Genomic DNA, 25,447 nt, shown 5'->3' on the forward strand with positions numbered 1-25,447 from the left:
ATTGTCCAGTATCAGTTGGGAAGAAGCTTGACCACCTGTGCATCAGTCTCTCTCACTTGCCAACATCTTGACTCAGATACAGATTTCATTTGGCCTTAACAGAATCACATACTTGCTTGTTTCCACTTCATATGATTTCCTTTTTTCTATTTAGGACATTTTTTTTTCATGAGGTATAGTTGATTTACAATATTGTATCAGTTTCAGGTACAACATAATTATTCTTTTTTTTTTTTTTTTTTTTTATAGATTATACTCCATTTAAAGTTGTTGTAGGGACTTCCCTGGCGGTCTAGTGGTTAAGACTCTGTGCATCCACTGCAGGTGCAGCAGGTTTGATCCCTGGTTGGGGAACTAAGATCCCGTATACCCAACAGTGCAGCCAAAAATAAAAATTAACTAATTTATTTATTTAAAAAAGTAAAGTTATTGTAAAATGTTGGCTACATTCCCTGTGCTGTACAATGTAGCTTGTACAGTGCTGTCCTTGTAGCTTATTTATTTTTGATAATCTCTCATAGATACACATTCTTCAAGGATCTTCTCCTTCTACTGGAGCAGGATGATGTTACATTTGAGATGTTACATAAAAATCCTGTGCTCTTTTCTGGAGAAAAGATGAGCATAACACATACTCTGCAGGACACTGTAAGTGCCCCTTACCTAATATCTCGTAGGATTGGAATCCGAGTGGAATTCTTATTGTCTGTGACAATTGTCCACAGTCACCCACTGAAGCAGGATGAATCACCATACTAAACTGCATTCTCGGGATTCCAGTACCCCAAGAATGAAACAGGTCATTTATGCCTCTCTTTTCTTCCATAATCCCAGGGATTCACTTTCCATTCTGCTAAACAATAAAATCAACTAACTATTTCTTAGAAAATACTACCTATTTTTATCAGTCTGAAGTTGCCACCAGGTTATAAAACCATCAGAAAACCCGGAGAAAATATCCAGTTATCTCAGAGATTACTTTACAATTACTTGAGAGAATATTTCCCCCCAGTTTTCAGGTTCTGCTTTAAAAAATGTCTGAAAATCTGATGTTCCTAGTCTGTGGTGCTTTTTTCAGACATCTCTGGATTTATCATACAACTAAATTAGAGTGATGCTTCACTGTACAAAATAATTTACCAAAGAAGTAAATGTCTTCACTGTCAGCATTTGTTTGTTTGTTTCTTTGGCCGTGCCACACTGCATGCGGGATCTTAGCTCCCCAACCAGGGATCTAACCTGTGTCCCCTGGCCGTGGAAGCATGGAGTCTTAACCACTGGACCACCGGGGAAGTCCCCACTGTAGTTTTTTCATTGCAATGGGTAACAATTGATCAAAAATGGTTCCAAGTTTTCTAATAACAAAAGAACATTTTGGAAATGAGTAGTTGTGCTTATTCAAAAACTTGTGTTTATACCTGAAGGCTTTGTGAAATCATTTTTTAATAGACTTAATTTTTTTAGAATAGTTTTAGGTTTACAGCAAAACTGAGCAAGTAGAGTTCCCTTATACCCCCGCCCCTTAAAAGCACAGCCCACCCTGCTGTCAACATCACCCACCACAGTGGTACATTTGTTACAATCAATGAACCAACACCGACACATCGGACTTACCCAAAGTCCATAATTTATATTAGGCTTCATTCGGTGTTGCACATTCTATGAGTTTTGACAAACGTATAATGACATGTATCCATCGTTTGGTGGCCCTTAAAATCCCCTGTCCTCCACCTATTCATTCCTTTCTCCCCAGTGAAATCAGTTTTTTAGTAAACTTACTATCCTGAGGTTTATGTCAAAAATGGACAAGTCTACTTCAGCTGGAATTAATTCTAATAGGTAGATTAAAACAAAAGTGAAACATCAGAATCATTAACCTGTAATGATTGCACTCTGTCTGCATTGTGTGCTTTTAAGAGAAAACAAAATGCATAGTTGTGTCCAGTTATCTTACTAAAACATTAATGATTATGAACTTGATCTTCTGACCAAAACGATGACCAGAAGGGTGGGATTTTAAATCTTGCAGTAAAACCAGGTACCCGGAGCTAAGTCAGAGACAAAAGCATCTGCCACGCTGTCAAGGTTAGGGAAGAAAATTAAGATACAGGATAGCTTTGGGATAGCAGCCTCCAGCTCAGACCTCCGATATTATCCTCTGCCCTCACCTGTGAAGCAACTAGTGCTTCAGACAAGAATTAGCTTGGGATCCTTTGCAGCTCAGCCTGTTGCATAAGGTTCTTATGCCACCTGCATTTCCCCATTCTGTATCTATGTAAAAGCATAATTCTGACTTACAAGTCTTTGAGTAACAACTGAAAAACCTCTTGCCTGTCCTGAAAAGTTTCATACAATTCAGCATCATTTTAAGTAGAAACTTAAGAATGTGTCCTTGCTTGTTCATTTCTAAGACGACACAGAGCAGTGAAGTAGTCAGTTCCCTGGCACTAGAGCTCAGGAAAGTGTGGACACACATTCAGCAGAGGTGTTATAGGGGAGTTTAAGCATCAAATGAATGATTGGGCCAGATGATTTGTAAGAGTTTTTCAATCTTCACTTTCAGTGATCCCACCTAGAAAACAGAGAGCTCTGCCAAGCCTTTTGTCACCAACCAACCAACTAACCAACCAACAAAAAGCCTTCTTCTAACATATTTTAAACATTTTAGAGTGATCCCTCTGGTTTTCAGTATGAGCAACTCAATAAATGACCCATTATCCCATGTACCCACATTTAATAGTTTGAACGGGAAAGTAGCTATAAGTTGCAAATTCAGTGAATGGAGCAGCCAGCAGCCATATTTTCCTGATTTTTAAAAATAGATCTTGATTGGAGTATAATTGATTCACAATACTGTGTTAGTTTCTGTTGTACAACAAAGTGAATCAGCTATATGTATACACATATCCACTCCTTCTAGAGCCTCCCTCCCACCCTCCCTATCCCACCCCTCTAGGTGGTCACAAAGCACGGAGCTGATCTCCCTGTGCTATGCTGCTGCTTCCCACTAGCTAACTATTTTACATTCGGTAGTGTGTGTACGTCGATACTAGACTACCTATAATAATGCGCAGGAAACAGGAATGTAGGATACTTTGAGGAAAAAAAAAATAACAAGAAAAGACTTATGATTCAAAGATCCAAACTAAAAAAATAGCTGGTGTTTAAAGGAAGGGGGCTAATTATTGTGGGGTTATTTTAATAGAGCTGATTATTTAGGAAACACTTTAGAACATCCACATAGCCGTGTCAGAAAGAACTATTTGGGAGAAAGGACACCAGACTGTCTTGGAATATTAGCATACCATTTCCCTCAATGTTCACAGCAACAGCATTAGCAACATTTGAACTTTTCAGATTTTAAAGATAACCTTGTCATCCCAAAGTGAGTATGTCACCCATCACTATCATTATATGTAAGTATGATAACCAAAAATTTTGTTTCGGGGGCTTCCCTGGTGGCGCAGTGGTTGAGAGTCCGCCTGCCAATGCAGGGGACACGGGTTCGTGCCCCGGTCCAGGAAGATCCCACATGCCGCGGAGCGGCTGGGCCCGTGAGCCATGGCCGCTGAGCCTGCGCGTCCAGAGCCTGTGCTCCGCAACGGGAGAGGCCACAGCAGTGAGAGGCCCGTGCACCACAAAAAAAAAAAAATTGTTTCATTTGCAAAAAGCATACAGAAACCAAAGGATAGGCATATATCTCCTATGACCACATGTACCTGGCCTGCATCTACCTTTCCTCATTGCCCACCCTCCCCTAATACACTAGCCCTATTCCTTTGGCCAATTTAAGAGCATTGCCCTAACAGTTCTCTCCTCTGTTTCCAGCGTACCAACTTGCCACTCTGCAGCCTTCCTCCATCAGTATATAAAAACGTGTTGTAATTATGCCCAGCCTTTAAGAACACTTTCTTGACCCTATTTCTGCCACACCTTTCTTTCTACAGAACACTCCGTGAAATAGTTCTCTATATTCACTCGTGTCCAATTCTGCTCATTGTATTTTCTCACTGACCCATTAAGTTTTTGTCCTCACTACTCCACCAAAACTGCCCTTATCAGAGCTCGCCACAGACCTCTAGACTGCTGTATCCAGAGGTCACATCTCAGTTCTCACATATGTGACATAAAGCAGTACAGTTGATCGCTCTCCCCTTGAAACACATTCTTCCCTTGACTTCCGGAATACCACAGCCCTGGTTTTCCTCCCTCTGTCTCCTTTGCTGGTTCTTCCTCATCTCCACAACCTCTAAATATGCTCTTCTTTTTTATTATTTATTTTCACTCCCTTGGAGATTTCCTCGTCACTTTACATGCCATCAAATGACAGTGGCTCCCAAATTTCTGTCTCCAGCCTGGATCTCTGCATTCAGCTCCAGACTCATGTCCACCTGCCTACTTGACACATTCACTTTGATGTCTGACAAGCATTCCTGCCCTGGGATGCTCCTCTTGCCATGGTCCCCATCTCAGTAAATGGCAACTCCCTTCTTCCCGTTATTCAGGCCAAAATCCTTGGCGTTTTATTGTCTTTTTCTCTCCCACTCCAATCTGATCCAATAGCAAATCCTGCTGGCTCTCTCTTCAAAATACATCCAGAATCTGATCACTTGTCACCGTTTCCACTACACCACCCAAGTTCAAGTCACCATCATCTCCCACGTGGATTACTGTAACAGCCTAATTGTTCTTCTTACTTCTCTCCTTGCCCTGCTTTAATTTTTTCCTCAACAAAACAACTGTAGTACTCGTGTTAAAGCATACATCAATCATGTCATTCCTCAACCTTCAACGGCTCCCTTTTCACTTCTCATAAAAGCCCAAGTTTTCACAGTGACCTGTGAGGCCCTATGTAATCTGCCTGCATTATTTCTTTCTTTTTTCTTGTAGCACATAATGGTTTATTAGTAAATTGCAGAGTACGACAAGACCCTAGAGCATCTAACCCGCATTCTTTGTCATTTTATTTTTTTATTTTTTTACATCTTTATTGGAGTATAATTGCTTTACAATGGTGTGTTTGCATTATTTCTTTAACCTCATCTCCACTTACTTTCTTCTTGGCTCATTCATCTTCAGCCATATTTGCCTCCTCGCTTTCTTCAGACATAGTGAGCAAGCTTCCGCCAAGGGCCTTTGCAACTGTTGGTCTCTGCCTGGCATACTCTCCTCCAAATATCTATGTAACTCACTCCTTCACCTTCTCCAGATCTGCACTCAAAATTCAACTTCTTCGTGAGCTTTCCATATCTAGAATTGTAATCCCCCTTTCCCTGGTATTTCCTCTCTTTCCTGTTTTATTTTCTCCTTAGCACTATTTGAAAATACAATTTTACTTATCTTGCTTATTTCTTTCCTTTTCAGCTGGAGTGTAAGCTCCATGGGGGTGGGAATATTTATTTGATTCCTCCTCTGCACCCCTAGTAGTCACTCAATAAATATTTGTTGAATGAATGAATAACACTGTAGACTTTATGTCAAGTACTTTCTAATCCATGCTGAATAAATGTCCTACAATCCTCAGTTACAAAAGTAACTGTAAGGCCAACTGGCCCGAGGCAGGGGAACGCAATCAGACTCACAGGTTGAAACTGACCTGGAGACTTTCCGGAGCACCCAGTTCCAGGAACTGACCTGGGGACTTTCCACCCGGCCCAGCCTTCCCGCCTTTCGAGGGGCGGGACTAACGGTCCCCCACGACACCCGAAAAGACCACCAAATAAGGAATACCCTGCGCCCTCCTGGATTCACCACACCCCTTTCCCTTCTTCCCCTATAAATTCTGCCCAAACCCTCACCCGGGCGCGACTTCTCTGGCCCCTTTCTCTCGGACCAGTGAACGTCCCCCTGGAGCGTACCCAAATAAAGCTTGTTTAAGCTCTCCTCCATTCTTGGTGCCATTCCTTACAGTAACCTTGTGATCAGTAAGGATAATACAATTGCCCTGGCTGAGGATAAGACCATAGTTCCTGTTCAGCATAATTAAAACAATGTATCAGAGACAAATAGTGAAAGTAACCCATGAATGATTTTTCTGGTGCTCCAGGCACCAGGAAAGTACTAGGGAAAAGTATTCTATACTATTGCTGGTTCAGATGCAAGAAGTAAAAGGTAAAATCACAGCATAAGTATAATTAACCCAAAGTGTATCATTTGTTAACCAATAAATGATTAGTGCCTCCCTGCTGTACTTCTTCAGGTTCTCTCAGAACAGGGACTCATCTGGTGGGCATACAAATGGATTGAGGTAGAAAAGGAACAGTTGCAAAGGTCAGATTGACCCATGAAGCACAGTAAGTTTTGCCAAAATTACTTACCCTGCTGATGGTCCTTAGAAAGCCCAGAGTTGATCAAAAAGCAAATGTTTCTAGTTTTCATCTTTCTTTTCAGCCTTTAGCAAACAGAAAAACATTCCCTATAGTTGTACTGATCTATTACAAATTTAAAACTTAGTGAAAAATTAATAGAAATCCACCCGGACTAATTTAAGCAGAAAGGAGCAATGTGCTATAAGGATGCAGGAGTGACTCGGGGGCCACAGGAGCAAGGAAGCAGCCAGGCTGTGTTACCGAACACAAGTTCATGCGTCTGACGCATAGTTGAGGCCAAATGATACCGAAATGACAGAGTTTGGAGCAGAGAAAGGTTTACTGCAGGGCCATGCGAGGAGAACAGATGGCTCATGCCCCCAAAACTCCAAACTCCCCAAAGGGTTTCAGCAAAGCATTTTTAAAGGCAAAGATGAGGGAGGGGCATGGTTGGTTGCTGCAAACTTCTTGGTGTTGGAATCCTTTGTTCTTGCAACTGTCCAGTAGGTTAGGTCACCATGTTCCTGTAAACCTCCAACAGGATGTTACTCTCTGTTCTGCAACTTTTTATCTCTATATGAATGGAAATGAGTTACACCCTTAAAGGTCAGAGCCTTGAGAATGGGCTATTCTGTATATTTCAGGCTATAGGCAACATTCTCAACTCAAAGCAAAAGCAATAGAATGCACAGGTTAAAGTAAAAGAAACAGGTCTAATATGGAGTCATATTTGTTCTTCCCTATTACAGCTGGAGGAATAAACAGGAATTAGGGGCTCAGATTCCTCAGGAATCTCAGCGTATCTCATCTCTGCCTTTTCTGGGTGTCAACTTTTCCTTTTCACAGCATAGCAGCTTTCTCTGCTTATGTGTCCACATAAGCAGAACGTGGCAGCCATTTTCTCTAAGATTTACTTTTCTTCCTTTCTAGAATGAGAATATAATCTCTTGGTCCTAATTCCAAATTCTCAGAAACTGCTTGAGCCGGGTACCCCCCCACAGAAGCACCAGATTTGTATAAACATGTATGCTATTGGAACTGTATAGATGAAAGTGGGCCATTGCAAGAATACTTAGGCGTGGGTGCAGATTGATTGAGGCAACCCAGCAGATCTCTACTATACTTAGGTTTCTTGGAAGTTCATGATAAAGTGTTATATTTACCATACTAACTTTTCTCTTACCCTTCCGCTAAGGTTCAGTCTGATTTCTCAAAAGTAGTAAGTATTTTATGGCAAGATTGGGGCAACCATTTTTACCTTGAGCACTTTGAGCCAAGGATCATGCTTGGCTTGTTCACTACTGAATTCCCATTTCCTATTAAGCCTGGGATAAGGACTGTTGATGTCAGTTGTTACTGTTACAATAAGGACTCAACAAAACTCATTGAATACTGCTGACATGGAGGGGGAAAAACGAGTAACAAGTGAGAGGATGGCATAGTTCCTCAATAAAAGCCTTAAAGGGCACAGATATTTTAGTTTCTCTGACCTTGTTATAGAACTAAAACATGTTGCAGTGGTAGCAACTGACAATACCCAGGAGGATCTGACATTAGTAGGGACCCCTGCAACAGAATGAATAAATAGCTAAAGAGGATCTGTATTACATAAGCCCTGGTCTATTTCAACGATCCTAAATAGACTTGTCAAGTACCAGTCTCTTGTGTCCATCACATCAGTCTCTCCAGAGATGGCTCGGGTGTCAATCTCTCTCAATTCTTTCAAGCTATGTTTGCAGTTCTGGGATAGGATTTTCCTTTTCATTCTTGTATGCATGCTTATCACAATAAACAGACATCTGAAACAAAAGATCAAATATCATTAGTGATTACCCTTGGCTTAATTTCCCTCTCACATTTGGCTCATCCACAGAAACAGTAACATGGGAATTCCCTAGTGGTCCAGTGGTTAGGACTCAGCACTTTCACTGCTGGGGCCCGGGAGTGGCCTGGGTTTGATACCAGATCAGGGAACTAAGATCCTGCAAGCCCTGTGGTGTGGCAAAAAATAACTAAATAAAATACAGTAACAAAAACAACCTACGCTTGTTTTACTTGATGGAAGACAGCAGCTCCTACCAGAAATGAGCACTGTAAATGTTGCTGTATCCGCACCACTCCATCTTTCTCTCAAACCTGCTTCTGTTTGGCTTATAAGGACCTGGGACACTTTGCTGCAGTGCTTGCACCCAGACAAACATCTCCTCAAGCAACAAAATACAAAGAAACTATAAGGGGCTATAAATAACTGCTTGCCTGTAAAGTGGAGCAAATTATCGACAAGACGATACAAAAGGACCAGAAACCCAACTGCCACTTCTGAGGAGCTGGGAGCAAAAGCAGGGAACAGTGCATGCCCCCTGCACACAGCACCACCAAAGGGGTGGGCAAACTACCTAAGCCACCCCTCAGGCCCAACCCCTGGACACACCTCTACCCTCACCCCATATAAGGAACATATTAGGCTCACTCGCCTTGGGGAGTGAGCAAGGGAACCTGTTACTTGTTTTTACTGCCCCCTTGCTGCAGCAGGGGCCCCAGTAAAGCCTTGCCTGAATTTCTTGTCTGGCCTCATATTAATTTCTATTGATTAAGGAGGCCAAGAAGCCTGGTTGGTCTCAATTTCACTTTGAGATTTTTCTATCAGGGTCCACTATTCCGAACATCTCCTTTCAGGGCCTTGATTAACCTTTCCTCAGTGCTTCATTGCCCTGTGAGTCCACTTCTCTTCTCCAGAGGAAAGGGAAAGTAGCCTCTCTTAATCCAAGGTTGGAGAGCTCTGATATAATCAAAACAAAACAAGGTCTTATCCTGTGAGGAAGAGGAAACGGTTCTATGCTTTATACTGGGAAGAAGTTATTGCAACTAATAGACTAGGAACCAAGGAAAATAAAGATGTTAAAAGGCCTAGTGAGTTGAAAGCTGATTGATGAGCAGAAAACAAAGGAAAACATGTGCTTTCCTTAGGGCAACTGTAAATAACATTACTATGATTATTAGGCTAAACCTGTGGCCCTTGGCATAAAGAAGCAGTCTAATCCAAGGCTCCCATGTAGCCAACACCCTCAAATCAGACTAAAAGGATCTCATGCTGGTAGTCTTGTCTGCTCCTCGTAGACAAGGAGGAAAAAAAACCCTCCAAATTAGGCACTCTGGATTCCCACAGATTAACTTCAGTCAAATGTGAACTCACAATTTTGAAAAAGATCACCAAGCATATAGGAATCACCTGTTCAGTAAAAGTCAGCAGAAACAGTAAATAACAGATTTAGGCCTCTGAGGATTCCAACTCCAGGCATACCCCAGATATTGTGAGTTCAGTTCTGGACCACCACAATAAAGTGAATATCGCAATAAACAAGTCACACACATTTTTTGGTTTCCCAGTGCATATAAAAGTTATGTTTACACTATACTGTAGCCCATTAAGTGTGCAATAGCATTATATCTAAAAAAACAACAATGTATATACCTTAATTAAATAGAACTTTATTGCTAAAAAAAATGCTAGCCATCATCTGAGGTTTCAGCAAGTCATAGTAGTAGCATCAAAGATCACTGATCAGGGACTTCCCAGCTGGCGTGGTGTAAGAATCCGCCTGCCAATGCAGGGGACACGGGTTCGAGCCCTGGTCCTGGAGGATCCCACATGCCACAGAGCAACGAAGCCCCTGCGCCACAACTACTGAGCCTGCGCTCTAGAGCCCACGAGCCACAGCTACTGAGCCCTCAAGCCACAACTACTGAAACCCGCACGCCTAGAGCCTATGCTCTGCAACAAGAGAAGCCACCACAATAAGAAGCCCGCGCATTGCGACGAAGAGTAGCCCCCGCTCACTGCAAGCAGAGAAAGCCCGCGTGCAGCAACAAAGACCCGATGCAGCCAAAAAAAAAAAAAAAATTAAAAAAAAAAGGATCACTGATCACAGATCACCATAACAAACAGAATAATAGTGAAAAAGTTTGAAGTATTGCAAAATTTACCAAAATGTGACACAGAAACACAAAGTGAGCAAATGCTGTTGGAAAAAATGACACTGATAGACTTGCTGGATGCAGGGTTGCCACAAACCTTCAATTTGTAAAAAAAGCAATATCTGCAAAGCACAATAAAATGAGGTATGCCTGTATGGGAATTATCAGATTCTGAGTTTAAAATAACTGTGTAAGACATGGTTAAAGTATGATCACATTGAAAGAAGGCCAAATTTTAAAAGTGAAGAAATAGCAAGGGTACTCCCTTGCTATCAAAGTAGATGTAAAAAAAGAATAAGAAACAACATTGAAAAATGAAAAATATAATCATGGATATTTCAACCTACATTTCAAGATAGATTAAAAAGTTAACTAGATGCAGGTGAGAGAATTAGTTAACTGGAAAATATTTCTGAAAAAATTACCCAGATTTCAGCATAGAAACTAGAAGATGGAGAAACCCAAAGATGACAAAGAAATAAGAGACATGAAATCTAGAATGAGGAGGTAGAAGAGACACTGAATCAAAATCCCTAGAGGAGAGAAAAGAGAACATGAAAGAAAGGCAGTATTCAAGTAGGTAATGGGGAACAATTTTCTAGAAATGATAAAAGTCTTTTATTTACAAATTTAAGAACCACAGTGAATCTCAAACAGGATGAATAAAAAGAAATCCACATGTAGGGAAATTGCAGAATAGAAAGTCAAAGAAAAAACCTCTAAAGCAACCATGAAGAAAAGGCAGATCACTTCTGAAGGAAAGACAATTAAATATACTGCAGACTTCTCAAAGCAACAATGTTAAGAGGGATGACAATAAACAACTTCAAAGTCTGAGAGAAAAATAAGTGCCAACTAAGAATTACATACCATCAAACTTACCTTTCAAAAATGAGGGCAAGGGGGCTTCCCTGGTGGCGCAGTTGTTGAGAATCTGCCTGCCAATGCAGGGGACATGGGTTCAAGCCCTGGTCTGGGAAGATCCCACATGCCGTGGAGCAACTGGGCCCATGAGCCACAGTTACTGAGCCTGCGCGTCTGGAGCCTGTGCTCCGCAACAAGAGAGGCCGTGATAGTGAGAGGCCCGCGCACCGCTATGAAGAGTGGCCCCCGCTTGCCACAACAAGAGAAAGCCCTCACACAGAAACGAAGACCCAACACAGCCATAAATAAATTTAAAAAAAAATGAGGGCAAAATAAAAACATTTTCATATTAACTAGTGCCAGAGAGATTATCTGTAACAGATACTAAAACAACAACAACAACAAAAAATCCATAGACTATATACTTTCAAAAAAAAGAAAAAAACTTCCATAAATGAAAGTCTGAAATATAAAACTGGTTTATGAAGAACCCTCCTACACTGTTGGTGGGAATGTAAATTTGTGCCACCACTATGGCGAACAGTATGGAGGTTCCTTAAAAACCTAAAAATAGAACTACCATATGACCCAGCAATCCCCCTCCGGGCATATACCTGGAGAAAACCATAAGTAAAAAAGACACATGCACCCCAATGTTCATTGCAGCACTATTTACAAGAGCCAAGACGTGGAAGCAACCTAAATGTCCATCAACAGAGGAATGAATAAGGAAGATGTGGTACAAATAGACAATGGAATATTACTCAGCCATAAAGAAGAACAAAATAATCCCATTTGCAGTAACATGGATGGGCCTGGAGATTGTCATACTGAGTGAAGTAAGTCAGACACAGAAAGACAAATATCATATGATATCACTTATATGTGGATAAGCGATAAAAAAATGGGTACAAGTGAACTTATTTACAAAACAGAAGTAGAGTCATGGATGTAGAAAACAAAGTTATGGTTACCAGGGGAAAAGGGGGGGAGGGATAAATTGGGAGAGTGGAATTGACATATATGCACTACTATATATAAAATAGATAACTAATAAGAACCTGCTGTATAGCACAGGGAACTCTACTCAGTACTCTGTAATGGCCTATATGGGAAAAGAATCTTTAAAAAAAAAAAAGTGGATATATGTATATGTATAACTGATTCACTTAGCTGTACACCTGAACCTAACACAATATTGTAAATCAACTATACTCCATAAAAGTTAAAAAAAATGGTTGATGAGTAAAGAAATCAATATAAATTAATATAAATACATTCTGTACATTAAAAAAACCAATACCATTAATGTCTAATCAAGAGTTTTAAAAGATAGTAATAGCAAGTAAATTGGAAATGGGTGATCAGTACTCTCTTTTTTTTTTAAAGCTTTTTAAAAAAATTAATTAATGAGTATTTTTGGCTGCGTTGGATCTTCCTTGCCATGTGCAGGCTTTCTCTAGTTGTGGTGAGCAGGGGCTACTCTTCGTTGCAGTGTGTGGGCTTCTCATTGCAGTGGCTTCTCTTGTTGCGAAGCATGGACTTCAGTAGGCGTGGCGCACGGGCTCTAGAGCACAGGCTCAGTAGTTGTGGCACACCGGCTTAGTTGCTCCATGACATTTGGGATCTTCCCGGACCAGGGATTGAATCCCTGTCCCCTGCATTGGCAGGTGGATTCTTAACCACTGTGCCACCAGGGAAGTCCAGTACTCTATTTCTTTTTTTTTTCTTTTTTTGGTACGTGGGCCTCTCACTGTTGTGGCCTCTCCCATTGCAGAGCACAGGCTCCGGCCACGCAGGCTCAGCAGCCATGGCTCACGGGCCCAGCCGCTCCATGGCATGTGGGATCTTCCCGGACCGGGGCACGAACCCGTGTCCCCTGCATCGGCAGGCGGACTCTCAACCACTGCGCCACCAGGGAAGCCCAGTACTCTATTTCTTGATCAGTGTAGTGATTACATAGTAAAATTACTTTGTGACAGTCGAGGTATACATTTATGTCATTTGCACTTTTGGGGATGTATGTTATAGTTCAGTAAACATACACACAAATATATATGTATATATACATATACATTTTCATATATATATGAAATATATATTTATATGTGAAATATATAAATAAATAAAAATAAATAAATATATATATATATATATATATATATATATATTTAAGAAAGAAAAATGTTGGAATTCCCTGGTGGTCCAGTGGTTAGGACTCGGTGCTTTCACTGCCCAGGGCCCAGGTTCAATCCCTGGTGGGGAAACTAACATCCCACAAGCCATGTGGGGCTGCCAAAAAGAAAAGAAAAGAGAAGAAAAGAAAAATGTCTACATCGGGCCAATTTAAAAGCAAATTCTACCGAATTTGAAAGGAATATATCATTTCAAACTTATAAACCTCCTCTGGAAATAGTCTCCAATTCATTCTGTTAGACTAGTATAACCTTAAAAGTGTAACCAGATAAAGACAGTTTAGGAAAGGAAAATGACAGGCAGTGTTACTCATGAATAAGATGTCAAAAACATCAAACCAAATATTAGCAAACTGAATCCAGCAGCATACGAAGAAGACAACAAAGTTGAGTATATACCAGGAATATGAGTGGAATAACAGTAAACAATCAATTAATACAATTCAACAGATCAGAAGAGGAAAATCTATATAATCATCAAAGGATGCAGAAAAATATTAAACTCAGTAACTATAATTAAGGGGAAAAAACTCTTAGCAAATCAGTAAGAGGAAAGGAACATCCTTTATTCAGTAAAGTTTCAGATATTAAGACATACCTCAAAGTCATTTAAATAAACTTTAAAATGGTGATAGTGGCCAAAGAACAGATAAATAGCCCCATGGAGCAGAAGAGCTTTGACATAGATTTGGGTGTAGATGGGAACCAAGTATACCATAAAAGTAGTACCACAAATCAATGGAGAAAGGACAGATTACTTACTACAGGTTGTTAGAAAAAAAACAATTTACTATATGAAGAAAATTAAATTATTTCTACATGACACCATACAAAAGGGCTCTGGATGGATTAAATATCTAAATTTGAAAGGCAAAACTTTAAAGTGAATAGCAAATGATACAGGAGAACATCTTTGGAACATCCTTGGAAAAGGAATGATTAAACACAACTTCAAAACAAACTTAACTGATACATTTTATTACAACAAAATTAATGATTTCTGTTCCATGAAGGATACCATCAACAAAGTTGCAGTACATCACAAAACACCTTATCCTCAGAGTCCCGATAGAGTGTGAAAAGTAAGAGCAATCTGACAAGATTTGTTACATCTAAATGTAAGCATCACAAATTGTCAGTTTGTTTTGATTCTTCCTGACCACGTGTACTAAGGGTGTAGCTATTCAGTACCACCGTGGTTACATGGTTAGGCTGTCATGGGTCCAGTTCATTAGCAACAGCCCAGGAGCCCTGGGATCCTGTTCACTGGAAATTCTATAAAAATATTTCATGATGCCAAGGAACAGCATATACTGTTCTAGCTCAGCCACTCAGTGGAAAAAAGATCAAAACCAAAACATAACAGTCGATCTAGGAATGATGTGTATGATGTAATTCACTTGTTAGTGCCACCCTAAGGCTCACAGTATGTACTCGGGCAGTTATTAATGGCATTTTCTGATCTCCTAAAAAGTATCTTCAGAGGCTGTGGTTCTTGGGTCAGCATTCAAGAGAAACAGGAATAGTATTCCCAGGCCAACGTAATGAGGGAAAATGGGATGGATCTCAGTTTGTGAACCTTCTCCATTTAGGTTACTGTTACATGAAATAGCTTTATACAAACTTAATCTAAGGTGGAGGGATACTAAAATTAAAACTGTTGGGAAAGGGGTCTCCTGTGTGCAGTTTCTCAACCCCTGCTTGGCCCCAGTAAGCCTGGAACACTTCCTTCCAAAGAGGTAGAATCCTTACAGCCTGTGCTGCCCTTGTCACGCTGTGTGGGAACATCTTTCTCTGTTTCAGACTCAATACGTACTCCTTTGTTCTGCTTCAGCATGTGTGTCATGCGGCACTTGGCCAACCCCACTGCTCTACTGTCCCATATGGGAAGGGCATGGGGTCCTTCTGGTACACAGCTCAGGAGCGGGGCATGAGAGCCAGCTGCCCTGCATAGGCTGCCAGGGGGCAACCACTGGCCATGGGAGACCGACGCCCTCTACTGAAGCCCATCTTGCTCTGTCTCCATGTGAGTAAAAGCGTTGTTCCATCCAGTGCTTTGTATTTTGTTTTCCTTGGCAGCTCCCACACCAAGACACAGTGGGCAGGAGTGTTCAGACTTCTGAAAATAAACCATCCATGTCACTTGCTCAACAAAATCTTAAAACAAACCACCAGGAAATATACAAATTAGGGACAAATTTGGAATGGTGAATAGTCATCTCCAAACTGTTGCACCAATACACTGTTACCTAGAAATGCTGAATTATTATTATATTAGCAGTTATTATTTTGTTCTTTGTTGTCAAGTCAGGTAAACATGCGCCCCCTAAATTTGCTGTAAATACAAACCAATATGAGATTGTACCAGGTCTCAAGAAATCTCTCACTCCTTTGTCTCCATTCAATAGGAAAACTCAAGGAAGAATCCTTCCTTAAGGACTAGGAACTACCTACATAGTTCCAGCCAGAGTGTGGAAGCAGGTTCCAGATGTGCGAATCCTAAGACATTGGGATGTGTTTTAGCCACATGTTTCTCAAACTCTCATGAGCATATCAGTCACCAGGAATCTTGTTAAAATGCAGATTCAGATTCAGGAGGTCAGCAGTGAGCCTAAGATTTTGCATTTCTAGCAGGCTCTCAGGTGCTACTGATGCTGCCAGTCCCTGAACTCCACTTTGAGTAGCAAGGTCCCAGTCAATCTTCCAATTCCTGATTTTACCAGGTGTGGTTTGGAGCGGCCTGAAGGGCTGTGAAGAGCCTCAGAGGTTAATCATATTCAGTCTTTTGGAAGAACAAATCTAAAATCTAGTGCACTTGAGACTACAGTGTGGGAGTGAGTTACATATAATGAATGAGCATAGCATCCACAGCTTAGGGAGCCTTTCCCTTTTTACTCACCATTATGTTAGGCATTTTATGGGGAAGGTTTTAGACTCTGAAGATTCAAGACATATGCTTTGGCAGCACTGAGCTAACCGTATTTACTTCTTGAATTTACATCTTATCTAAGTTTCTTAATGGAGAGAATGGTCAACTAAAAGGAGAGAGAAACCTCAGGGGATAAAAATAGATTGTGAAAAAGTCATCAGCACCCTGTGTTCTGGTATCCTTTCATGTCAAACATGACTTTTTTTCCTGTTAAATGGCTATTTTCATCATGGAGCTACATAGGTAATTTATTACAAGACAACAAAAGTTCAAAAGTATATATTCTGATGAAAATAATATTATGCTCTACTGTATTTGTCATTTTTATAAGATTATCTGTGTTGTAAGAGAGCATTTAAATTGATCTTTCCTTTTTTTTTTTTTTTTTTTTTGCGGTACGTGGGCCTCTCACTGCTGTGGCCTCTCCCGTTGCGGAGCACAGGCTCCGGACGTGCAGGCTCAGCGGCCATGGCTCACGGGCCCAGCCACTCCACGGCATGTGGGATCTTCCTGGACCGGGGCACGAACTCGTGTCCCCTGCATCAGCAGGTGGACTCTCAACCACTGCGCCACCAGGAAGCCCAATCTTTCCTTTTTAAAAAAAATTTTTAGAATAATTTTTAATGAGTCATTTATTCCCTTTCTTCCCCAAGGATTTTTTTTTTTCTTGTTCTACTTCCATGTGTAATCTCACCTTAAAGTACTTCCCATGGCTAAATGCAAAAACTGATTCACCTCTCTCTTCTATTCCTTCTAATCCATGAAGGAAAGAATATCTTAAAAAGACTATTCTTCAGTTGAGGGTTCAAGTATAGAGCGATGGTCTTTGATTTCCCTTCCTTTAGAACAATCCGAAAACTTTTAAGTGAATAAAATGAGTGTTTTAAGTCAGCTAGGGTATTATTATTTATATCCATTAAAAAAAATAAAAGATGGGCCATGATTAAAAACTATACGGCATTTGTACGCACATAGATAAGATCTGGACAGAAAATACAGACAAGAATGTAGGTATATTTAACATTTTTAGTTAAATGTATGTTAATATAGCTACCTTACATGTGAAATAAATTTGTAAAGATAAATAAAATTGTAAAGATTAAGGTTAGTGATGACACTAAAGATCTACTGGCTAGAGAGAAAGATTGGATGGGGGCAGGTAGGTAGGTCTGACCAAATCTTTTTATGAAGATTATGATCTTTCAAACCTAGGTAAACTTCTAGGTATCTATAGGCCCTTTTCTGTTCTTGAAGTTTTACTACCAGCTCTAGGAAACAGCCCTAAGTCCAGAGTTTCAGAACTTGTGCAAGTCTCTGGAAAAGATGTCTTAAAGTGGGAATTTGATGAGACAACTGACTAAAGGGGCCTTAAGGAACACTAATTCTGATAATGCTTAATTTTCATTGGGATGTGATGCACTCGAAAAAAAAATTTTTTTTTTTTTCCAGGCAAAGCTGGACGCTTTGGAGGAAGTACAAAGGAGGTTTTACTCAAAAGGAGCAAAGAATAGCAACGTCACTCACTGGTAGCCTGCTTGGCAGGGAACTAAAGTTGCAGTCCCGTTTTCTAGCCCCTGGTAGCTTTTATGACTCTGATCAAGTCATCTATAACCTCCCTTTATATACGCTCACCTGGAAAGCGAGGTCAATAGTACTTGCCTACTTTAAGCCTCATAAGGCTGCTGCAAGAGTAAAATGAAATAAAAAATAAGATTTGTTGGTGCTGCCTCCTTGCTATCTCCAGGCACTTTTCCTTTAATTTCAATGAAGCTTCATCGGAGGTTCCAACTTCATACTACGAGACAAGGGCTTAGAACTAAAACCATATTTTGGATTATCAGAATTGCAAAAGTAAGAACGGCAAAACTTTCCTAATGACACCAAACTTTAACCTTAATGAAGGCAGAAACAGGGGTCTGTGTTGATCCTGACTAAATGCTCAGCCCCAGGCCAAGAGGCTAATTCAAAAGCAGTCAGTCAGGGGACTTCCCTGGTGGCTCAGTGGTTAAGAATCTGCCTGCCGGTGCAAGGGACACAGGTTCGATCCCAGGTCTGGGAAGATCCCACATGCTGCGGAGCAACTAAGCCTGCGTGCCACAACTACTGAAGCCTGCGTGCCTAGAACCCGTGCTCCGCAACAAGAGAAACCACTGCAATGAGAAGCCTGCACACCACAACGAAGAGTAGCCCCTGCTCGCCACAACTAGAGAAAGCCCGCGCACTGCAACGAAGTGCGCACCCAACACAGCCAAAAATAAAAAAATAAAAAATAAAAAAAGGAGTCAGTCAAATGGCCATGAAGACTGGCCCTCGTGATTATCCGTTTGGAGAAGCCAATTGAGAAAGTTGCCCATATGTAGGGTCTGAGTACAGTAATGTTCTACCTGATATGGAAGGCAGCCAAAGAGAGAGGAATTTGGGAAAGGTATACTAATGCTCTCTACTTGCTTGCTTAAGCAGTATTCTATGTTTGACTTTGAACCCTACATATTGTATAGCTGTAGATATGAGCAGTGCGGTTAGAGATTATACAAAATAGCAACGTATTACTTGGTGTATTATATGGAGTTAAGGAAATCACTGGCTCTTCAAGCCTTATTAGGAAGGTAGTAGACTGTAGTTTGGTACAAGTTAGAGTGTTTGCTGGATGGATTGTTGTTCATGGTTCATTCAGTTCTGGTTCTAGTAACCATTCTTTTTACCAGGTTATATAGTTGTATAATAAAGGACGGGTTGAATGTGCCTCCTGAGAATGATTTAAATTTTGTCATTTCTGGGTCATTTTGTTAAAAGTCCTGTGTCTCTCTATCTTAGGAGCCAGACAAATACTTAGGATCCTTGGAGCAAACATTTCCTTCACCTGAAAAGAAAGAGGGAAAATAGGGAAGAGGAAAGAGAAAGATTACATTTTCTAATTTGAGCGAAATCTGATCCTGGCATTGGTTGTACTGAGCTGAGCCTGGCCAGAGAGCCTGGGAACTGAGGAATCCCTGCTTTCTTGAGGGCAGGTTTAGAAACAGCCAGGACTTTTTATTTTATTTATTTAATTAATTTATTATTTATTTATTTTGGGGGACTGTGTTGGGTCTTAGTTGCTGCATGCGGGCTTTCTCTAGTTGCGGCGAGTGGGGGCTACTCTTCGTTGCGGTGCACGGGCTTCTCATTGCAGTGGCTTCTCTTGTTGCGGAGCATGGGCTCTAGGCACATGGGCTTCAGTAGTTGTGGCACGTGGGCTCAGTAGTTGTGGCTCATGGGCTCTAGAGCACAGGCTCAGTAGCTGTGGCGCACGGGCTTAGTTGCTCCACGGCATGTGGGATCTTCCCCGACAAGGGCTCGAACCTGTGTCCCCTGCACTGGCAGGTGGATTCTTAACCACTGCGCCACCAGGGAAGCCGCCCCAGCCAGGACTTTATAATGTCTTACAACAATATATTCATCCCCAAATTATGGTAACTTAAAATAGGAATACAGTATTAAAAACCTGTTAGTTTGTAGCCTTCTCCTCCATCATCAGTTACTTTTATTTTTCATTAGACTGTATATGAGGTTTAGAAATTTCATATTTGTCTTTTCTGCCTGCCGTTTCTTGCTTAGGAGTAAATCTTTATCCACATAAGAGTTCTTTCTCTATTAAAGGTATTGGTTCCATTTTAAAATTATAATGATTGTACCAGATAAGAACAAATTTGATAATTATATTGGACCAATGTTCTCTCTCTCTCTCTCTCTCTCTCTCTATATATATATATATATATATATTTATTCATTTATTTATGTTACGTATCTGGTGTTAACTTCTTTACACACTTTAAGAGAATTATTTTTACCTAAGAAGAATGGATCATTGTCTTATTGTTAGTTTAAGTTACAATATGACCCGTCAGTCCCTAGCACTATGGAAATATTTATTTATTTTTGCTGTGTTGGGTCTTCGTTTCTGTGCGAGGGCTTTCTCTAGTTGTGGCAAGCGGGGGCCACTATTCATCGCGGTGTGCGGGCCTCTCACTATCGCGGCCTCTCTTGTTGTGGAGCACAGGCTCCAGACGCGCAGGCTCAGTAGTTGTGGCTCACAGGCCTAGTTGCTCTGCGGCATGTGGGATCCTCCCAGACCAGGGCTCGAACCCGTGTCCCCTGCACTAGCAGGCAGATGTTCAACCACTGCACCACCAGGGAAGCCCCTATGGAAATATTTTAATGCCTCCTTTTCAAGTAATGTCACATTTTAAACATAATTTAAAAATCACCCTTCCTTTTTACATGGCATTACTTAAAATCACACACACAGTCACACATGCGTAGGTGCAATGTAGTTTCTTTAAAAGAGTTAATTATTCATCCTTAATATAGCCAGAAAAGATTCTCTCTAATGGAAATATTGAAGAAAAGAGGATAAAAATTTAAGGTTAATCTACTAGAATAATTCTTTCTATTTTCACACCCATTTTACAGAGGTGGAAATGGAGGTGGAAGAAAGCATCACAGGAGGAGGACCTGGGACAACAGCCAAGCTGATTAGCTGGGAGACTGAAGCAAAGGTAGCCCCGTCCCCTAGGCTCTCCCCTGTCCCTCTTCTGGCCTGGGGCATTAAGAGGGGAGGGGATGTGCCTCTAGGTTGGAGGTGTGAGTGTGGGTAATACACCCTGCTTCTCCCTTATTCCCACTAGAATCTGGCCAGGATATAAGTCTGTGATGCTCCTCTGGATTCCCAGTCCCCCTCCCCCGAGAGATGTACAAATAAAGGCAACAGATATTCTACAGAGAGTCTCATCTAGGAAGATGAGCCTGTGATCTAAAATGACCAGATACCTGGGGCAAGCTGACACCATGGAAGAGAGAAAATAAAGGGACTTACTGACTTGAGAGAACACGAAGGTAGCAGAGTCTACAGGGCAGGGATATTTTGAAAGTATAATTAATGTCTTCAAGCATTTAAAAGAAGAGATCATGTACATGAAAGATTATTACATATTTTTAAAATTTTGGAGATGTTAGAAATGAAATATCTAGTTGTTTAAAAATTCCCTGGGGCCATCAATAGATGAATGGATTAACTGAATGCGGTATAGACATACAATGGAATATTTTTCAGCCTTAGAAAGGAATGAAATTCTGACACACGCTACAACGTGGCTGAACTTTGAGAACATTATGCTAAGTAAAATAAGCCGGACACAAAAAGACAAATACTTTATGACCCCTGTTATATGAGGTACCTAGAATAGGCAATTACATAGAGACAGAAAGTATAATAGAGATTTCCAGGGGTTGGGGCGGGGGGGGCGGGAAATGGGGAGTTATCGTTTAATGGGTGTGGGGCTTCTGTTTGGGATGATGAAAAGTTCTGGAAATGAATAGTGACAATAGTTAGACAACATTATGGATGTACTTAAAGCCACTGAATTTTGTACTTAAAAATGGTTAAAAAGGTAACTTTTATGTTGTATATATTTTACCACAATAAAAAAAAATCACTTTGGGTAACATAGGTGAATGAGGATAACAGCTGATGAAGAATTGCAGCCAAAGAAGCATGGTGGATACATTTAAAAGTGCTAATATTGACTCACATATATTTTATATAATATCATCATTCCTCATCAACTTCTCTAGCAGAGAGATCACCGTAAGTGGCCCAGCCCATTCCCACCCACCCCATAGGCCCCAGCCCAGCTGCATTGGCTGTTCTGGGCACCTGGCCTTGTACCCTGGCCAACACCTGTGCTCACCTGCACCTCCCAGTGGGTGCCTCAGAGGAGCTCCCCAGGGAGCTCGCTGCCACCAGCAGCCTCTTGGCAACCATGGCCCAGGCTGTCTCCTTCTAAAGCGTCGGTCTCAGAAGATGAGAGACTGCAGAATCAGCGATTCGATCATTCAGAAAGGCCAGAAAAACCTTCCTCCAGCTTCCAGTAGCCCTAGGTGAAAGCCGTAAAGTCCAGCACCCTCCCTTCTTCCTCCACGGGGCCCTGGCCTCCCCCTTCTTTTTTTTTTTTTTTTTTTTGCGGCATGCGGGCCTCTCACTGTTGTGGCCTCTCCCGCTGCGGAGCACAGGCTCCGGACGCGCAGGCTCAGCAGCCATGGCTCACGGGCCCAGCTGCTCCGCGGCATGTGGGATCTTCCCGGACCGGGGCACGAACCCGTGTCCCCTGCATCGGCAGGTGGACTCTCAACCACTGCGCCACCAGGGAAGCCCTGGCCTCCCCCTTCTTTCCCAGCCAGGCCTTTCGAGGGTAGTTGCACGGGGGCAGTTGGCATCTTTTCTCAGGGTCTCGGGGTCCCACAGCAGAGTAGGAGATTTGCTGTGAGAGTAGTAAGCACAGGGAGCCCATGACATGGGGCAAAAAAAGGGAGGGAGTCCAGGGGCCTATGAAGCAAGGGGAAGATGCAGGTTGAATGGTGGTCCTCTTGGCTGGTTTTTCTCCCCTCAGCCTCCAAAAGGAGTTGCAGCATGTTAGCCCAAAGGCACCCAGATTAACGTGTCCACACAGACTGACTACCCAACAGAAAACGTACTTGCCACCGATTTTTGCTGGATTCGGTGTCCCTGAGTGAGCCTGTTTTCTGAGAAGCCTCATCTTAGGCCTGGCAAGATCTAGCAGGTGTGAGTTGCCTGGGGCTTCTGCTGCTGTGAGCTGATGCGGGGCAGCGCTGAAAAGGTCTGAAAGTACCTTTCTGTCTCAGCTCGATAAAGCCGTCTGTGTAGGACTGGGCTGTGTGCCAGTCCAGGGTCCTGGCCTCACCACCGACATACATGTTCCTGGAGTCTAGTTCTCATTCTGCCGCAACTCCCCATGTGACCTCGTGTAAGTCATTCGTTAAAGTCAGGCCTTGCTTTCCTTACCTGTCAGTGGTCATCAAGCTGCTTGTGAGATAGATGTTGAATTAATAAAAATGTTTCTGAATGAACTTTTGGATATAGGTGAATTTTGCAAGGCCACTTAATTCAGGAGGCCTCTTTTGATCACTAGGCTTTACTGCCTACTTTACTACTCCACCCTGAATTGACCTACTATGTCCCAAAACAAGCATCAAAAGATAAATTTTTAGTTTTCTCTGCTTTTGGACAAATCTTTTAATCTGGAGTCCACTATTTCTAGAGACACTTCTTTTCTCCACTGCCCTCTGGTTGTGGGACCAGCTTTGCCTTGTGAATCTTCTCTTATTCCCTGAACCTGTTTTCCTCTTTGAAGAACTCAAACTTAATCATTTAGAAGGCGATTTGCCTAGAAGTACCACCATTGATTTCTATAATATTGCATTCCAATGCAACCAGGATTTGCAGCAAAAGCTGGTTTTGTACAAATCACTTCTATTGAGCAATCAGACAAAACCCACACTATTCTGAGAAAATCTGGGGTGGGCTAAATAGACCAGAATACTGTATTTGGAATTAGAGAGACTGTAGTTCAAATCCCAGCACCTACTTTTTTTTAAAAGTAGTGTGACTTTGGACAAATCAATTAGCTTCTCGGAGCCTCAGTTTCCTTCAAATTTCCAAAATAATATTTTTCCTATAATTGCAAACAACTGTATAGAGCACTAAGTATCAATGTACTTCATCCTCACAACAGCCTCAGGGACAGGTATTTTATTATCCCCATTTTACAGATAGCTTAAGCTGAGTTATTAAGTCAGTAGTAGAGTCAGAATTTGACCAGGCGATTGGCTCCAGACTCATGCTCTTAACCATAGCAGAAGCTTGATTGGCTTAGTCATGTATAGAACACCAACTCCCAACATCCTGGCCGGACTTTCATACTCTAAGCTCCCAGTGATTTGTCATCGAAGAGGACAAGTACTAACCAGTATATGGGAGGAATGAGGAGTAAGGTAAATATCTAAGAACTTTTATGCTCTTAAATCCCTGGTAGAAGTAACAGCAGTATCCCCTATGATTTTATTCAACTCAGAAGACTGGCTTGTGACTTTTGGGAAAGGATGGGGCCTCTGCTTGTTCTAAAAATGTTGAGAGAGTTGAGAATTGCCTTTGAACTCCATCTTCAGGGAGGGAGCTGGCCTAGTCCATAGAGACCCCTACTGTGCAAAGAGCAGAGGTGAGAATTCCTGGTGCTGCTAGCTCTAGGTTCAACTGAGAAGTGGCCAACTTTTGTCCTCAATATTCCTCAGCTTCCTTTGGCAAATGTTCTATTGTGAAAATTTCAGATTGATGGTCTGTGGCCTCATACAGCCTGCAGAACTAAACTTTTTGGCTTACAAATGGCTGACCTACAGATTTTTTTTTAAATGTAATTAGCTGTCAACATTTAGCAATAAGAAGAGTTCACAGTTGTATCCAAGTTGCTGGCCTATTGAAAAATCTGAAGGTCTGACAACAGTCCCACAATCAGCCATTACCTGGAGCTCAGGGGATGCTGCTGCCATTGGAACACACCTGAACACCACTTTCCACCCCCAGCAGCCCACTTCACTAATGTTCATACCTCCCGGACTCCTAATAGCAACCAAAGTGGCCACCCCTATTCTAGCCTCTTAGGGCTTTTCCCTGATGTCAGTCCCTTTCACCAGATGCCTAGCACTTTTCTGGTTGAAGTCAGTTCAGGTCATTTACTCAATTAGGGGCTATTTCCAGGTTTAAAGAAACAAACAAACAAAAACTTAGCCTTGCTAAAATGCAAACATCTCCTTAGAAGCCATTAACGGAATGGAGTTAATAATGAGGATTTCAGACATGCAGAAAATCCATTTTATCAAATGGCCTTTTGTCAGGATTTGCTTGATGATAAATCATTTTCAGAGCATAAAATATATACATTTTAAGACTTAGGGTTTTTTTAAGTTTCCATTTCACAAACGAAGTGCCAGAATTATATAGATAATTAGCTCCAAATGTCATACCTGCAGAAAGCTGTGATGATGATCAACATATAGCTAACTTAGGAAGGGACTATTACTTGAAAACTCTTGAAATAGAATATGCATAAGTGAATAAGACAACCCTTCATAGAGAGAATTTTCTTCATGATAATTCTTTTTTTTATGTGATTTTTTTTTTCGGTTTGTCTCTTTTTATTTATTTGTTTGTTTGTTTTTTGGCTGTGCCCCGTGGCATGTGGGATCTTCTCTCCCCTGCCAGGGACCGAACCCATGCCCCCCGCAGTGGAAGCGTGGAGTCAGGAAGTCCCTTCATGATAATTTTTTTTTTTTTTTTTTTTTTTTTT

General features: G+C 41.4%; 1 long non-coding RNA gene across 1 annotated transcript in view; it reads right to left on the bottom strand.

Annotated features, from left to right (window-relative positions):
- Window positions 1-5,805: 5,805 nt before the first annotated feature.
- LOC113613381 (uncharacterized) overlaps window positions 5,806-25,447 on the bottom strand; it is a 42,889-nt gene continuing 23,247 nt past the window's right edge. Inside the window, exons 3-4 of the long non-coding RNA XR_003430218.1 lie at window positions 7,964-8,107; window positions 5,806-6,391 (exon numbers count right to left, since the gene is read on the bottom strand). This is a non-coding gene — a long non-coding RNA (uncharacterized LOC113613381). The remainder of the gene's footprint in view (window positions 6,392-7,963; window positions 8,108-25,447) is intronic.

The sequence above is a fragment of the Aethalodelphis obliquidens genome, unplaced genomic scaffold (assembly GCF_003676395.1).
Source record: "Aethalodelphis obliquidens isolate GAN/ISIS:26980383/991018 unplaced genomic scaffold, ASM367639v1 scaffold87, whole genome shotgun sequence".
NCBI classification, from domain to species: Eukaryota; Metazoa; Chordata; class Mammalia; order Artiodactyla; family Delphinidae; genus Aethalodelphis; species Aethalodelphis obliquidens.